Source organism: Mytilus edulis, chromosome 7 (genome assembly GCF_963676685.1).
Source record: "Mytilus edulis chromosome 7, xbMytEdul2.2, whole genome shotgun sequence".
Taxonomy (NCBI): domain Eukaryota; kingdom Metazoa; phylum Mollusca; class Bivalvia; order Mytilida; family Mytilidae; genus Mytilus; species Mytilus edulis.
This window is the reverse complement of record NC_092350.1, coordinates 17,834,299-17,852,217: the sequence shown is the minus strand read 5'-3', so window position 1 is coordinate 17,852,217 and position 17,919 is coordinate 17,834,299. Positions and strand designations below refer to the sequence as shown.

At 31.8% G+C, this 17,919-nt stretch overlaps 1 long non-coding RNA gene across 3 annotated transcripts in view; it reads left to right on the top strand.

Annotated features, from left to right (window-relative positions):
• LOC139480902 (uncharacterized) overlaps positions 1 to 11,692 on the top strand; it is a 22,276-nt gene extending 10,584 nt beyond the window's left edge. For all 3 annotated transcript variants that reach the window (XR_011654535.1, XR_011654534.1, XR_011654533.1), the window contains exons 2-4: positions 2,110 to 2,250; positions 4,733 to 5,053; positions 10,504 to 11,692. This is a non-coding gene — a long non-coding RNA (uncharacterized lncRNA). The remainder of the gene's footprint in view (positions 1 to 2,109; positions 2,251 to 4,732; positions 5,054 to 10,503) is intronic.
• The last annotated feature ends 6,227 nt before the right edge of the window (positions 11,693 to 17,919 follow it).

Below are 17,919 nucleotides of genomic sequence, written 5' to 3'. Positions count from 1 at the left end.
CAATCAGGACTAATTATTTGTTTTATTATAATTAATTATAAATCATCACAAGAATTAGGAATGCAAAATCTCAAACTAAATAAGGTTTTAATCAAATTAATCATTGTTTCTAGAAAACATTTACCTTAATAAAAATGTAAAAACTTTGTAATTTATACGATTTTAACGGCCATGTAAGACATATTTGCTAGAAAATATTTTTTTTTCATATTTGTTTCTTTGATTTTTGAACTTCGAAAACACTGATCTCAATCAAGGACGTATATTAGTTATACGTCCTTGTCTCAATACAATCATCTAAAATACGACAAGCTTTCTAGAAAAGCTATTACTTGTATACAAAACAAGTCTCACGATATGCGATATTTTAACGAGATACCGCGAGACACGAATCCTTGTTAGTTATACGTCCTTGATGGGGGTCAGCAATTCACATTGTTTACTATATGCTGATGATAATGTATTTTTTTTTGAATTTCAGCAAAAGGGCTTCAGCAAACAGTATTCATACATAGCCAGGATAATATTTAAAAGATAGATCTTTATGCTTCAACTCATCGTGCTGGTCTTTTAAATCTGTGTACATTCATACATTCATACAATATATACATATAACATAAATATTATTTTCAACCTGCATATGTATGTGACAGTTGCCGCTGTACAATTAGCTCTACCTTGTAATATTATCTTAGCTACAAGGCTGGCTATAAACTACTAATATTTGATCTTACTCTTAAATTCAAAGCGTGTATCATTGTAAAATATATACCTGCATATATGTATGTAATATTTGCCGCAGTACATTTAGTTCTACCTTGTAATATTATCCTGGCTACAAGCCTGTCTACAAACTACTTATATTTGATCTTACTCTTAAATTCAACGCGTGTAGCATTGTAAAATATCTCAACCTTATTCATACTTTCTAGGTTAACACAATGTTCATTGCGACACCATGGATTAAGTTTTTATTCTGAACCAATACTTAGAACAATTATCAATGATATACCGCAAGATCGTCATGCAATCGATAAAAACATAAAGACAACACGATAAAAACACCAGGCATTTGTGGACTTTCATTAATCATGATTCACCAAAAGCCGAATATTTGAAAGCCAATGGTTTATAAAAACTGCAATAGCTGATTAAAAATTAAAGAAGATTGTTCAAAATTGTACGTTCAATAATTTCATCATGATTGCAGGAAATAAAAAGTCGTAAATAAAAAAAAAAAATCTGAAAGCAAATATTCAACAATTTTATGCCTTAACGTACAGTAAAAATATATTAATACTCAACCCTAACATACTATTTGGCTTAATGCGAGCTGATTAGTTTTCACTGTTTCTCCTAAATGATGGTCGTTTGGAACATATCAAAAATGTATGATTGATAATTCTTTAACTTAATTTCTGCCTACCATTATCAGAGTAACAAATGAAATAATATTTTTTGTAGTAAACTTTATATAACAACTGAGTTTATTAACATGGTTATGCATGTGCACAGTACTTTTTAAATAGCTTGATAAAAGTTCGTCTTAATACTTGAGTTACGTTCATCTTTCAAAGTTACGACCATCTTGTGTCGGTTACGACCATCATCCAAAATACTATAGTTGACATTACGACCATCACAAGTTAAAGTTACGACCATCATGCTCGAATTTTTGAATGACTATTTTACGAAAATTAGAATGCTTTTATGTGTCAAATTTGGTTTCAATAAGAATGCACTCACGATATGTGTATATGAGACAAGCGGTTTGACTCAAATGAACCGTTTACTGCACGAAAATCGGAAAAGAAAAATTATCTCTAGAGTTGTCTCCCATATTCAGATTTTTTAACTCGGTAGATTCACTCTGTATTTTGGCATTGCAAAGTCTATGATCAGATACTGGCACAGGTTTGACAATTTGGGATCATCTTTCCACTACCAGAGGAGGCATATTTAGAGTCAAAATTACTACACAAGTTAAAAAAATAAAGAAAATTTGCACACAAAAATGTTGTAGAAATTATTATTTGAATTTTAACTTTACACAAAGTAAAATGTTTTTTTAGATATGTAAACTTTTAATATTAACATTTGATTTTCCAGATTAAAAAGTGATGTAAATCTAGTTGATGGACATATAATATGGCAAAGTCTGTACAGTAATTCTTCTAACAATGAAGATAAGATGGATCTTGAGTTTTTACATCTCAACCTTATATATCACACTTTGCATTAGTCAGGCAGGTAAAGTCCATATTTACATTAATTTTTGGTTCGTTAATAAGCTTCGGAAGTTGGTGTTGTACCCATTGCGATAAACTAGTATACATTATTTTAAGGGGCCAGCTGGATACCTTCATCTGGTGCAGGATGATTTCGCTGCGTTGGCAGCCTAAGGCTGTTTTCTTCTCTTTGGTTGTTGTTTCCTTGGCACATACCCCCGTTTTTATTACCATTCTATGCAATTATATTAAAAAAATATTTTGGCTATAATGAAGATAGTGACACTTTTAATTTACGCGACGAATACAAAAAAATACAACTTATTTACCGTATTAACTTGCTATTTACTCTGGTCGACGGACGGCGCTTTATCGGGATCGAATTGAAAGTAGTAGGAAAATTATAGAACTAAATGTATACCCACCATCTCACAAAGGATATCACAGTTAAAAATCAATTAGGGTTTAAATTAAATCAATTTGTGTTGAGATTATTTCAAAATATGCATATGTTTTACTCCGCTTCAATTGGGTATATTGTTAACTGTACATGAAATATTGTGTCAAGCGAGAACGTCTACTTCTTCGTGTATACGCTAATAAAGGTGTACAATGTTCAAAGTTAGGGCGGTTCTCTTTTGTTCTCCTTTTGCCCTCTATGGTGCAATTTAAACTTTTTGTTTGCATTATATATCTGATGAAGGTCGATACATATTTTTATTCACAAATGAAAATATGAACTGTTATACCAACAAAATCTGCAGTGACATTTTCTTCCTAACTAAGAAATGCTATTCCACTTGTAATGAACACTTGGTAAGGTTTCTCCAAGTACAGCCAAACTTCGACAAAAGATCTTTATATTAATGTTTTTTAAGTAATTTTGGATATCGAAATTCGGGACTTTATTATTCATCAGCTATATTTTTGTCATTGTTAAAAATTGCTCTTTGTTACCATTTGTTACCAATTTAGTTTACGGTAACAAATGACACATTTCGAGAAAGAACAAATATGTTTAGTTCATACAAAACACTGAGAAAATAAATATGTAGTTCGTGTCAGTGAAAAAGTGTGAGTGCATCTAAACATAATGTACATAATATTTTAGAAAAATAAGGAAAACGGGAAAATTAAATTTGGTTTTCTTTTTGTGTTTATTAAGGTTGATATATGAATCTTTTATTGAGTTTGGTTGTATTCCTGAGATGTATGTTTACCATGTTTACACAGTTTTGATAGAGTACAAATTTTTGTTACACTAACACATCAATTAGATATAAAAAGATGTCGTATGAGTGCAAAACAGACAGTTCTCTATCCAAGTTACAATATGTAAAATTTATTGTGTTTGTTTAAATGCTTACACACTTTTGTCTATAAGACGGAACTATAAACAACTATCATATCAGTTTTAATCCATCATTTTCTTTTACACTTATAATACTTACATATTATGGAACAACATACATTTTGCTTGCATATTTTTTTTTTAGATTTTTTTTTACCTCGAAATGGTGTTGTTCCAAAATATTTAAATTTTATAGTAATACAAATTAAAAATGTTGTCTGCCTTATCTTCATGTTTCGCTATATTATAGAATGCCGAACTTGCAACGTAACTTCCTTGAATAATAAAAAGGACATGGCATTATCCTTTTTCTTCGTGTTCTGCTATATACCTGATGTCCTTTCACTTAATAATTCAGTTTGGTGACTATGTTGAACACATCTATACCATTGAACATGAATTAAAGGATACTGCAAATACTCTACCTCACATTGAAAAACTTGTTTTCCAATCCACTATAAATAAATATGTTTAAACTATAACTATCTTGACTTACATCTACAAATTGACAATGAGGGTCGTTTGAGAACAAAACTGAACGACAAAAGATATGATTTCAGCTTCCAAATTGTGAACTTGATTACCGTACGATAATCCAGAGTTTGCATTTCATGTCATGATTTTGTAGACGGGTTGCTGGTTTAATTAAAGGAATCTGTGAAATCAAACATTTAAAGTAATGAAGTTTAAATCATCCCTTCAAATTGTTTTCGAACGAAAGCGCGAGTTAGTTGACCATTTTGGAATATCTGTTTGACAGAATACAGTAGATATTTTCGAATTGTCGTAACCTCAATCCCGTCCTCCTTTCCTCGAATGTCACATTTGACACAATTTTAACATAAGCATAATTCGTAATCCTTCCCAAGCTTAGAATTAAATTGAAGGTCACATGAGTATAGATTGAATGAGGACTAATCTTTCACTTGCAAATTAAATAATAATTTATCATCCCTGTTTCTTAGATTATTTTGACAAAATTGAACCAAACCGGCTGTTAAGAGCGAATCGTCATTTTACTATTTTTCTGTCATAAATGATTGACACAAACAGAAATAGTTTTTTTTTTTTTTTTTTTATATCTCGTAGCTAGTGTCTCTTTACAATCAGTTCATTTTGTGCATTACTAATCTTTAATTATATTTCATTGAAGTTTTATGGAAAGTTGTAACCCCAGTTGGACTTGGGTGTGATGTTCAACTTTTCTGTAATGTATCAGGAGTTGATGAATGTTGTACCAACAACCGACGATGGTCCCGCACAGTCGATTCCCAAGATAACAAACACAAACCGTTCATGATTAATGGTGTATCATCATACCCTGATAAGTTCACAGAAGATATTAAACCTAATGGATTCAACCTGATAATTAAAAACTTGAATCAAAGCGACATTGATGTTTTCTACAAATGTTCATATGGATTTTACTCGTCAGAGTCGAAACAGATTCCGGCATATCTAAATAATTCTGTATGTAAGTATACGTAAATTGCTAGCATATTGAAGACACTTGTCATTCTCCATATCATTTTGTAAGAAATATCAAGTGCACACATGTACCTGTTATACTGAGTCTCACTGAGGCTCAATAAGAACACAGTTTGTTTACCTATATTATTGTCTTTTTAATCTTTATTTTATTGAAAAAGCACGAATTCTGTATTTTGAGTAGATGTATATAAACCATCGACATTTTTCTTTTATTGTCTATCAAGCACTTTTAAAAGTAAAATATCTATTCTATTACAATGTATTCATAAGTTCTGTCATATCCTGATACAGAAAAAAAACCTAAAAATGAATACTAACAATATAACGTTAAAAATTATATTATTCCAAATTTCACAGCTTCGATACGAAATACATTTTTCTTTATTATATCAGCATTCTCCTATGAATGTAGGATTTTAACGATTATCTTTTCTGAACAGTCAAATGTCTTTGACTCTGGTATGGAATATGGATTTCTTTAAGTCTTCATAGACACTAACTGTCCATTCTGTAGTTTCAACTTGACTGTTTTTGTTATTATTTTTTTTTATAAGCACATTCATTTCATTGTCTGTCATTTATGCAAACCTGGAGGTGACTACTTATCCCTTTGCTATAGGGTTTTTATCCTGAAATAAGGCAATAAAACATTAAAAACTTGAAATTATAAGTTGTGAAATTTCATATACATGCATATATTATGTACATAATTAAACTAAACAAAGTGTGAAGCAACATTTTTGTTTGAATTATCATATATGTGACAATTCTCTATTTCATCTTTAAAATTCATGTCTGCTTGCACAGGTCATTGTTTGAACTTGTGTTTAAATAAAATACAGTGGCAAATATTACATTCATATTCAGGGTAAGGACAAATTAACGATATTAAATCTAATCGGTTGGCTCTGCAAACATTAATTTAAACAAGACCAAAAACGGCTCTGGACCTAATGAGTGCAATTAATTGATGTAACATGTATACCGGACCATAACTGACCATTCTTATACCAAATCTTAAAATCATTCACTTTGATAGGAGCAAATCAAATTTTGACCGATTTCTTTTTGTTCCATGAGTTTTGTAAAATTTCATGCTATTCGCAAACAGGAAGTAGCTACACGGTAGATGTGGAATCTGCTTACTCGCTTTTACTTATTTATAAATTTACAGACCGAATATTAAAATCATTTCTATTCATAGTAGCCAAGACATTTTCTTTAATTTTTCGGACAGACGGACGTGTGGAGTCGAGTGATTAGTAAACCTAGCTGCTTCCGAATACGCATATGAAATTCAAAATATATGTTAATTGTAGGAAAGTATAATATGTATTTGTAACAGCTTTGAAAAAGGAACAAATGCTAGGCTGGTCGAGCCTTTCTCTTGTTTCTTATGGAATACAAATGCATTTTATATTTCCGACAATTTACATATATTTGCTTTTATTCTGTAATGTCATCCGACAACACAATATGTAATTGTTTAAATGCAAATAGTTGTCCCTTCTTTCATAGAAATTGACATGATCGAGTCGCGGTCCTAAAATGTTGGCAGAGGACCCCAAAAATCAACTGTCGCGCAAAAAAAATAGTTACCTTTCTGCTTGTTCAATAGGGAAGCGAAGTAGCAGGAGACTTTGTTAATACAATAACAAATAAAGCAAAACAATATTTGTGTACCTGTTTAATCCACTAAATTTCAAATGAAGTGGACGAAAGCAAAGGAGTAGGTCCGGTAAGGACCGATTTTGGCCTCAAATTTCAGGCTCATCTGACGAAAGATTTTGACCACTTTTTAAACACTTAAGTGTCTATTTCATTTGAATCAATTAGTTTATGTGAAAGATGTTAACTGATTAAGTCATTAAAAACGATCCAATTCAAGCTCAAATATGAAAAATCTACCAACTATGCAGAAAAATGTCACTTTTCGGATGGTTTTTGTCAAAAATGAAAGTGGCCGCATCCGTGTTCATCCTCAACCTTTATATATGTTATGTATTATCATAAAATACAACTTACAGTTCAATATTATGGATGAACACGAATGCGGCCACTTTCGTTTTACACGAAAACCGTCTAAAATTTAACTAAAATGATAGAATTGTGAAGATTTCAGTAATTTAGCATGACTTAATGGTGCTAGTACCCGATACATGTGCATTGTATTGTCAAAAAACAGCCCATATTTATGTAGCAGAACATACTACTGTCCAATAAATAACTAAAAGTTTACATTTTAACAATTTTATAAAACTGCTATATTTTGGGGCCAAAAAGGGCTCTTACTGGACCTACTCCTTTTGAGCAACCGAACGGCCTGCAGAAATTAGAAAAACCCATACCGTATAGTAAACTAGAAATAGTCTCGACATGAAAAATATGAATCATTCAGATTGAGAACACTTATAGCTTGTTTGTCTTAGAACTTGAATAGAACAGTTTTAGACAGTTCTGCTGAAAGTTTTACGGTTAAAACTAATTTGGTCCGTTCTGCTGACAGTTCTACGACTAGAACTGATTTGGACAGTTCTACATAGAACAGCTTTAGACGATGAATACCAAATATGTTTTATATATTATTAAGTGAAAACGGCTGACGACATGTATTCAAGAGTCATCATGTCACGATCTTAATGACTCTTTACACCGAACTTATTGGGGTCATTGGGGTCAAGTAGGTTCACCAGAGACACGCAGATTACATCAACCACATGTAAATTTTTGTACTGATTTTATATCATCCATAATTTAGAGAGATAAAGAGCGAGATATAAACTTTTTTTTTAATTTTATCATATTTTATTGAAATCTGTGCATTTATTAGTTGAAAACATCAAGTACCGGTACCTTATCCCGGCCTCGTTAATATTAGTAAATAAACATATTGATACAGTTGTTAGTTTTTGTTAGTATTATACCTACACTAATAATCAAGTATAACAAATGCACAGGTTTTGAAAATAAATATACATATTTATATATATATATATATAGTTTTTTTACATTAAATTTCATATTTTTCTTATTTGCACATGAACATAATGAGTTATATACATGTGTATGCATAATAGTTATTATTGAAACCACTGCAATTTTGATTTTTTTGTTATATAAAAGAGCAATACATGGATACTTTTCCAATTGAAGTTTACATTGAGAATTAATGATCATTTTTGTTCACATTTTTGTTTAGGAATTGACTTTTTACCATTCAAAATATTATGCAGTGGTTTCAATACAGAATAATACATCGAATTTCAGGCACGAATGAACTTCTCTTTAAAATAAAAGTTCTTGGGCCGAATCCCGAAGGGTCAGTCTCATTATTCGGAATTTCAGATTTCGAAATTTAATGGCGAATATGACTGCCTCTCGCAGCTACAACAGCTTCACACCTACGACGCATATATCCAATCAAAGTCATAATATTGGCTTGGGATATTGTTTTACTTCTATGAGAGCCAAACGTAAATCTTGTAGCGTTTCCGTCTGCCAATTAAGTTATCAAATAAATGTTCTAAAGATGAGAGATCTTGTGCCAATGATGACCAAGGGAGAATTCGAATATGGTTTTCTCCAAGATAGTCCATACAAATCCTTGCCACGTAACACATATTGTTATCTTTTTTTGAAAAACGGGTTTGAAACCGCGTTGTCGAATTAAAGGCAGAAAAAAAGGTCCAAGCATGTCATCCCTACATCCCAAAGCGTTCAAGTTACCATCAACGATATGTAACTGTGTGCGTACGTTGTGTCGTATTCCACCCTATACCCTCAAACTTATGCTTCCGAAACGATCCGTTTCAAAGACACAAGAGTCCGAAAAAAAGTCCGTTTATTAAGATTGCAAATTACTTACTTGAAGTAGCCCAATCCTTGACATGAAACAATTTAAATGCTTTATTCATTCACGACCAACTCGATTAACGGACGCAAAAGTAACATCTACGATTTTTTCTTATTTTGATTCGGAATTGTTTTATACAAACAAAGACCTAACAGATACTTTTTGACGTTGTTTACAGAAATAATCTTATAAAGTAACTTTAAGTTAAAAAAAAAAAAAATATTGACAAAAAAATCCATCACAAAAATACTGAACTCCGAGGAAAATTCAAAACGGAAAGTTCCTAATCAAATGGCAATATCAAATGATAAAACACATCAAATGAATGGACAACAACTGTCATATTCCTGACTTGGTACAGGCATTTTCAAATGTAGAAAACGGTGGATTGACCCTGGTTTTATAGCGCTAGACCTCTCACTCGTATGACAATCGCATCAAATTTAAACATATTTACAACGATCCGTGAACAAAACAGACATTATATGTAAAATTGTCAAAATAGGGATACAGCAGTCATCACTGTGTGACAATCTCAATTAGAACAAAAACAAACAAATATCTATCAAAGAAGCACAAAAAGCATCTATCAAATTTAACATTTCATTGCTTACTTAATATGTACTTTAAATCAACTTATAAAGGATTGAAATATTAGAAGTCCATGACTGAATGGTAAGGTTCAATTCAACTCTCGTGTAGAGTCGCGTGTTTTTACGCCAGATTGTAAACGTCACACAAAGAAATATAAAATGAGTTTGTCGTTCAAAGTATTTTCAAAATTATAATTTCACATGGAAAATGGTGGTATACAGGGTTGAAAAATCAAAAAGTTTTGATAGAACTAATTTCAGAAAAAGCCCGAGATTTAAAATTATTTAAGAATCAACATATGGTTAACACCACTACGCGACCAAACAGTTTCCCCATCAACTCTAGTGTAGAGTCGAGTGTTTGGCGTCACATAGAAAGACATTTAAAATAGTTTTGTCGTTCAACTTTATATCGTTTCTTTTGTTGAATAGTATATTCTATACATTTGTCAATTGTTATAGATTGTATGTATATAAACAAAGAACAACACGACATATGCCGTAAAATAACCATTACGGGTCAACAAAGTTCGTTTCTCAGTCGTTTTGACCACTAGATTGAATCTGTAAAACATATGATTTAATTATACCCCAAATTTATCTGAATGAAGCCATTCTATGAAACTATGACAGTGGCGGATCCAGGGGGGGGGGGGGGGGGAGTTCCGGGGGTTGGAACCCCCCCTTTTTTTTGGCCGATCAATGCACTTGAATGGGAGCATATAGTTGGAACCCCCCCTTTACTCTGGTTTGGGAACCCCCCTTTTTAAAATGGCTGGATCCGCCACTGTATGATGTACTGGAGGTTTGTTGCTGAACGTCCTCTACCTATTAAAAGAAAATAACAATAAATGTGAAACTTTAAATGAATAAAGATAAAGAACATGGATAAATGAATATTAAGAAAACATCTTTTAAAAAAATTAGATTTAATACTTGTTTTTTTAATTTCAAATGTTTGTAATACTGTATTTATACTTTTTGCAGGTACCACCAACACAGGTAGCGAAAAGAAAACGTTTTATATTTCATCTATTCCGACACTTGCTAGTTTGATTGCAACCATTTTGTTATTTTAATTGTCATGCGTAGTGGTGTCACGGAATAGAAGTTCCTTCATAATATAAGTTCCAAAAGGAAAACATATTCTGGAATATTATTTCCACAGGAAGAAATATTACAGTATATGTTCCTAAACGGAATAAATGTTATAGAATATTTGTTCCAACAGGAATAGATATTACGACAATGTTTATAACAAAGTTTCCATTGGAACTTCTGTTAGGTGGAACAAATATACGTTGACACCGGAATACTTACTTGTTAATGTAATCGGATTTATTAATTGATCGATTGGGTTTCACGCAGTTTTATTACTCTTTGCTTTATCATGAATATGGAGTCAGGTTTTTTTTTGGTGGAAGAAACTGATATGGCCATATATAACAATAGAACTTCGTCACGAAAATATGCCATACTAATCAATTAAAATAACGAACGCGTATTGTTTCTTTCTCGCATTCACAGTGTCGACATGATAAACTCTATAGTGATCGCTTTAGATGATTTACATGGACTCCTTAATTGTTAAGCGAGGTCCTTAATACATCTGATAGAACTCAGATCCATAGCCTAGACCCATATGTTTCATTTAGTCTTTTTTTTTAATTGCTGTTTTTGAATAGAAGCTATTTGTCACATATAGTTTGTATAATTTGAAATTTGGTATGAAACCAACACTCATAATACCCAGTTGATATTGTAGAGCTCTCATTTCCTGACAAATTTTCCCTAATATAATTGCTTTGCAGTTAAGCCTTGAATATTTCTGAGTTATAGTCTTAAATATTTGAACAGTATGTTTTGACGACATGTCTGATACATTTGTTTTATTTTCATTTTAATAGTTATGGCAATTTTGAGCTTGACCTATCGTACTTTTTTAACACTTGTGAAGATAAAAAGCATACTTTTGTGTATTGACCGGCTTAAAATGATCTGAGGCAAATAATGTTTAATGAATCTCTTATAAGTGATGATCATTTTGCAAATTGTACAGACTTTTAAGAAAAAGGTAATTTTATTTGCTAATCAAATAATTATTGTAAAATTATGTGCCAAAATCTGTTATTTTATAGATGTTGAATATTGCAAATAATACAACAATTATGCTGTATACTTTTATTATTTATGATTAGTTTTTAAAATTTATGTATAATGTACCTGCTATTTTTTTTTTTTTAAATGGTGGATTAAACCTTGTTTAATAGCGCTAAACCCCCCACTTGTATGACAGTCGCATCAAATTCCATCACATTTACAACGACGCGAGACCAAAACAGACACAATAGGTAAAATTGTCAAAACATGGACTCAGCAGTCATCACTGTGTCACACAAACTCAAAACAAACAAAAATTTAACAAAGAAGCACAAACACATCTATCAACCACATTCGTTGTTCGCGTGTTTGACGTCAGAAAATGTAAACTTCACACAGGAAGAAATATAAAATAATTTTGTAGTTCAAAGTATTTTCCAAATAATTATAATTTCACATGGGAAATGGTAGTATACAGGGTTAAAAAATCAAACTAATTTAAGAAAAAGACCGAGATTTAGAATTATCCAGAAGTTCTTAAGAATTTCTAAGAATCCACATATGGTTCATATTACTATGCGAGTAAAATAATGTTGTTGTTCAACGTATTTTCTAAATTATAATAGGACAATAACATTATGGCATTATACTAAAACAACAACACAATGGCGTGATGTTTAAAGGTACAGAGCCACGTCATATGTACCATTGAAACACATAATACAAACACATTGACGGGATGTATAAGTACCGAGCCACGTCAAATGGATATCACAGACCAAACAGTAAAAGTGATATTAATAATAGAACAAAGACAAAGAAAAGAAAAAAATAACACGTTATTTAAATGATAAAAAAACGTCAGTACTCAGAATCCACACATTATGACCATCATGTATTAAGTGCTCACTGTGACTTTGTGATGCAGAACAGTAATAAAAGCACTGTTCCTTTGCAATTTGGGTGTGTTTTGCTGTGCATGTATGAATTTGTGGTGGATGGATATTCATATTCTTTGTTTTTCTATTATGGATAAAAACTAGAGGCTCTTTAGAGCCTGTGTCGCTCACCTTGGTCTATGTGCATACATGTATTAAACAAAGGACACAGATGGATTCATGACAAAATTGTGTTTTGATGATGGTGATGTGTTTGTAGATCTTACTTTACTGAACATTCTTGCTACTTGCAACTTTCTCTATCTATAATAAACTTGGCCCTTTAGTTACACAGAGGAAAATATTTTGTAAAAATTTCAAAAAGGAGTAGATTCAGTAAGACCCCTTTTAAGCAACAAAATATAGAAGTTTTAGAAAATTGTGAAAATGTAATCTTTAAGCTATATTTTAGAAAATAAAATGCTTCTGCTTCATAAATATGAGCTGTTTTCGACAATACAATGCACTCATATCGCGTTCTAGCATCATTAAGTCATGCTAAATTACCGAACTCTTCAAAATTTTAGCATTTTGGTTAATTTTTAGACGATTTCCGTCAAAATGAAAGTGGCCGCATTCGTGTTTATTCATAATATTGAAATGTAAGTTGTATTTGATGATAATACAAAATATATATAAAAGTGGAGGATGAACACGGATGCGGCCACTTTCATTTTTGACAAATACCATCTAAAAAGTGACGTTTTTTGGCATATTTGATAGATTTTTCTTATTTAAGCTTAAATCAGAGCGTTTTTAATGAATAAATCAGTTATAATCTTTCACATAAACTAATCGAATCAATTGAAATAGACACTTAAGTGTTTGAAAGGTGTTTAAAAAACGTTCGTTAGATGAACCTGAAATTTGAGGCCAAAATCAGCCCTTACCGGACCTACTCCTTTATAAAATTAATGAAAATTGTTAAAAATTTACTATAAAGGGCAATAACTCTTTGAGGGGGTCAACTGACCATTTAGGTCATGTTGACTTATTTGTAGATCTTACTTTGCTGAACATTATTGCTGTTGACAGTTTATCTCTATCTAAACTTATATTCAAGATAATGACCAAAAACAGCAAAATTTCTTTAAAAAAATACCAATTGTGGGGCAGCAACCCAACAACCTATTGTTCAATTCATCTGAAAATTGCAGAGCAGATAAATATTGACTAGATCAACAATTTAACCCCTTTTCAGATTTGTCCTAAACGCTTTGGTTTCAGAATTATATGCCAAAATCTACATTTTACCCCTATGTTCTATTTTAAGCCATGGCGGCCATCTTGGTTGGTTGGCCGGGTCACCGGACACATTTTTAAAACTAGATACTCCAATGTTGATTGTGGCTGAGTTTGGTAAAATTTGGCCTAGTAGTTTCAAAGGAACAAGAGCTCTCACAACGACAGCAAACCGGATTTATTAACATTTATTTGACGAATGTGTCCTGCCAATATCACAAGAACCATAACTGATGAACGGTGAAAGTGAAAATCGTCAATATCAAATTTGACATCCATTTTGTCATCAGTATCAACATATTAAAATTTGAAAAGCTTAGGTGGAATGGTTCATGAGTATATTCAACAAAATGAATGGAAACGCCATTTTTCGATCTTTCAAGAACCATAACTGATGAACGGTAAAAGTCAAAATCGACATTATTGAACTTGACCTCCATTTTGTCATCAGTAACAACATATTAAAATTGGAAAAGCTTTGGTTGAATAGTTCATGAGTAAATGCACGGACACGACTGGAAAAGCCATTGTTCAATCTTTCAAGAACCATAACTCCTGAACGGTAAAAGTCAAAATCGTCATTATTGAACTTGACCTCCATTTTGTCATCAGTAACAAAATATTAAAATTTGGGAAGCTTTGGTTGAACAGTTCATGCGTAAATGAACGGACACGACTGGATATGCCATTTTTCAATCTTTCAAGAACCATAACTCCTGAATGGTAAGAGTTAAAATCGTCATTATTGAACTTGACCTTCATTTTGTTGTCAGTAACAACATAATAAAATTTTAAAAGATTTGGTTGAACGGTTCATATGTAAATTCACGGACAACATTTGGTTGCCGCCCGCCCGACCAACCGCCCGACTGTCCGACTGCCCGCCGTACATCCCAAATCAATAACCGACATTTTTGCCATAAAAATCCTGTTAAAAATTGGTAAAAAATGCCTATAAAGTTAACAAACGACGCCGGACGACGACGACGACGACGGACGCAAAGTGATGAGAAAAGTTCACTTGGCCCTTCGGGCCAGGTGAGCTAAAAATGAATCTTTCATCAGTGTATTATTTATGTATGCATACATACGTATAAATCAGAAGTAAATAGAATACTGAATTGAACTGAATTGCATTATCAAACTGGGACCAATTTTCATTAAAAGTATGTTAAAATTTGAAGGGTGATATATTTTACTGCATATATATGGTAACACATGTATAGTCGCCGTTAGGTAACATTAAGATTCATGTGGACCCTATGGCTAAAATGCCTACATTTTCACCTCAAAATTTACTCTGAGTACAGACTGTGCATCTTGAAACGTTTTAAGGCATAGCATGCCCTAGATACTAGTGAATAAAATTCAAATGCATTGTATGTTTTAGAAAATTGAAAACTAAACTGGATTTTGCAGTGCACCTTCTTTCGTTCTTGCAGAAGATAACCAATTATTGTCAAGTATCTATTGTCCATCTACTGTCAATGTCAATTAATACAGCTCACTTCAATTATTACCTGTGGTGAAGTTTTTAAACTTCTTTCCCAACTTAGTTTATTTTGGTATCTTCTGGAGAAATGAAAAAAAAGTCACGGTGCACTGCAAAGTCCTGTTAAGATTTTGTTTTCTACACATGAAACATATTTAAAATTTATTTAAGTAGGGCATGTTATGCCTTACCACTTTCTCAGATGCACATGTTTGTCTGCACTCTGCGTACAATTTGAGATGAAAATGCAGCCATTTAGCCAAAGGGTCCACATGAATCTGAACACCATGTGTTTGATCGAAAATTAACTAGCAACTGCATTCATTCGAGATGACGTATTCAAGTAGCGGAATCAAAAATCTTTCCAAAAACACCATGCAGTTCTGTCCTACCTTTCATTGTGATTGCACTGTATACCCCTGACCTTTACGTCATCCAAGATTATTTTCCATTGTAAATGCGCTATAATGGTTTCTATGAGGATCCTTTATCAAAAATATTCTTTATCCGCTGATATAAATGTCATTTATGTGATACAGTTCACGGTGCTTGTTGTATGTAAACATTAACAATGATGAAAAGATATGAGAGGCCCGATAAAATAGACTCTAGGTGAGACTCCACGGCAACGTTTCTGGTAATAACAATGTCAGATTCTACCATTGAGAATAATCTTGGGGTAGGTGAAGGTCAAGAGTATACAGTTCAATCACAATAAAAGGTAGGACAGAACTGATGTTTTGGAATGTTTTTGATTCCATTAATTGAAAAACGTTAACATTAATGAAAAGATCATTCATAATGCTTGTTTTCAAATTCATGGTGTTAATGCTAGCTTGTAATTAAATAGTTTAATTAAAATTGTTTAAAGGACTTAGTCTGTCGTAAGTATATGGGTTATTATGCTTTTTGAGACAAATTTGGAAATCAATTAAAATTAAGTAGTTCTAGATCACACCTTTTTCGAGTTTTGTTAGAATTTTAAGCCTAATGCTTGTGAGGAACCCCCTAGATTTTGAACATTTGGTTTTTATCATCCTTTCAATGTTTATATCATATTTTGGATTTTTATTGAGAAATATTTTGGCCTTAACATCACTAAAAAGAGATATTTGTTTTAAAGAATCATCTGCAGCAATGCAACTGTACGGTTACTACATACCATTAGGTCGATTACTGTTCTGTTGAATTGATCATCTTAGAGAGATATCACCAGCATATAGTGAGTTACTTCCTGATAATATGTATATTGTTTTATGAAATTTGTTGAACATCATTTTAATTTAAGAATGGATACCCCTAAAGCATAGCTTGGAATCCTTTTCAAGCTTTGGTTTTGTTTTTTGTTTGCTATTGCTTTATCAGCGACTCTACGTTTGTTTTAGGGCTTGACTTTTAAAGATATATTAAATGTCGATATGCACACATATAGTAAAATTGGTACCGTTTATGTTATAATACAATATTTCGATTAAGAATCATGAAAATGTAAGCAATACAATTGAGAATGGAAATAGGGAATGTGTCAAAGAGACAACGACCCGACCAAAGAGAATAAAACAGCCAAATGTCACCAATGGTTCTTCAACACAGGGAGAATATAATATACTTCAACACAGCGAGTAGTATAATATAATGTCACAATTATCTAAATGATATACATGTAAGTTATGTACATGTAGACTGTTCAGCACTGTGTATATAAAACTTTCGTATTTCAGCATGGAAGACATAGAAGCGTTTAAGAACATAATAGGTCTCGACATTCAATCAAAGTAGATAAATTAGATGCAAGAATGTAGTTACTTTATGTAAATTTTCATTCAAATGGACAAATTTAGAATATTTTAACTTTTTATACACTTTAGATTCTGTATGATCGATTGTCATTGTCTTTTTAATTATCTAGGGTGAGGAACTCTAAAACAGTATTCAATTTCTAAAGAAATCTGCATGATGTTTTTGTTCTTTTTTATGTAATATCAGGAAAACGTATCTTAAAATTACTTTTGATAAGCTCTATTCTATAATAGATATAGGAAGATGTGTTATGAGTGTCAAGTAGACAACTCTCCATCCAAATCTATAAGCATGTTATAAATGCTATCTCTTGTTTTTCATTTCATAATTTTACCATTTGTTTTATTTTTTTATTTTAACATAATGATGTTTGTTCCTGTATAAACCATTATGCAATCTGCCATTTTTCACAACCTGTGGCATGAAAAAAAGTGCAGTGATATATCATTTGAAATATATTCACGATTTTATTATAATATATACTTACTACATTTAAACAAAGTATAAAACAAATTCTATCATTTTCATTTATACTTTTACACCAACTTAAGCAAAATGTATATGTGGTGTACACCCCATCAGAATCGAAACTGGTTTTAACGAAAATATGAACGTAGAAAAAAACAGGTATTATCAAATTATCCTGTATATATATGCAAGTATATATGTAAAGCTTATTTTAAAATCATGCTAGTGTTCCTGGTGATTGTTTATGCATATGCCCGATACGACAAAAAGAGTAGGAAGATACCAATATGACCTTCAAAACTCATAAATCGATATAAACTGACAACACTATGACGAAGAACTAAGAAACTATTAACACAGATC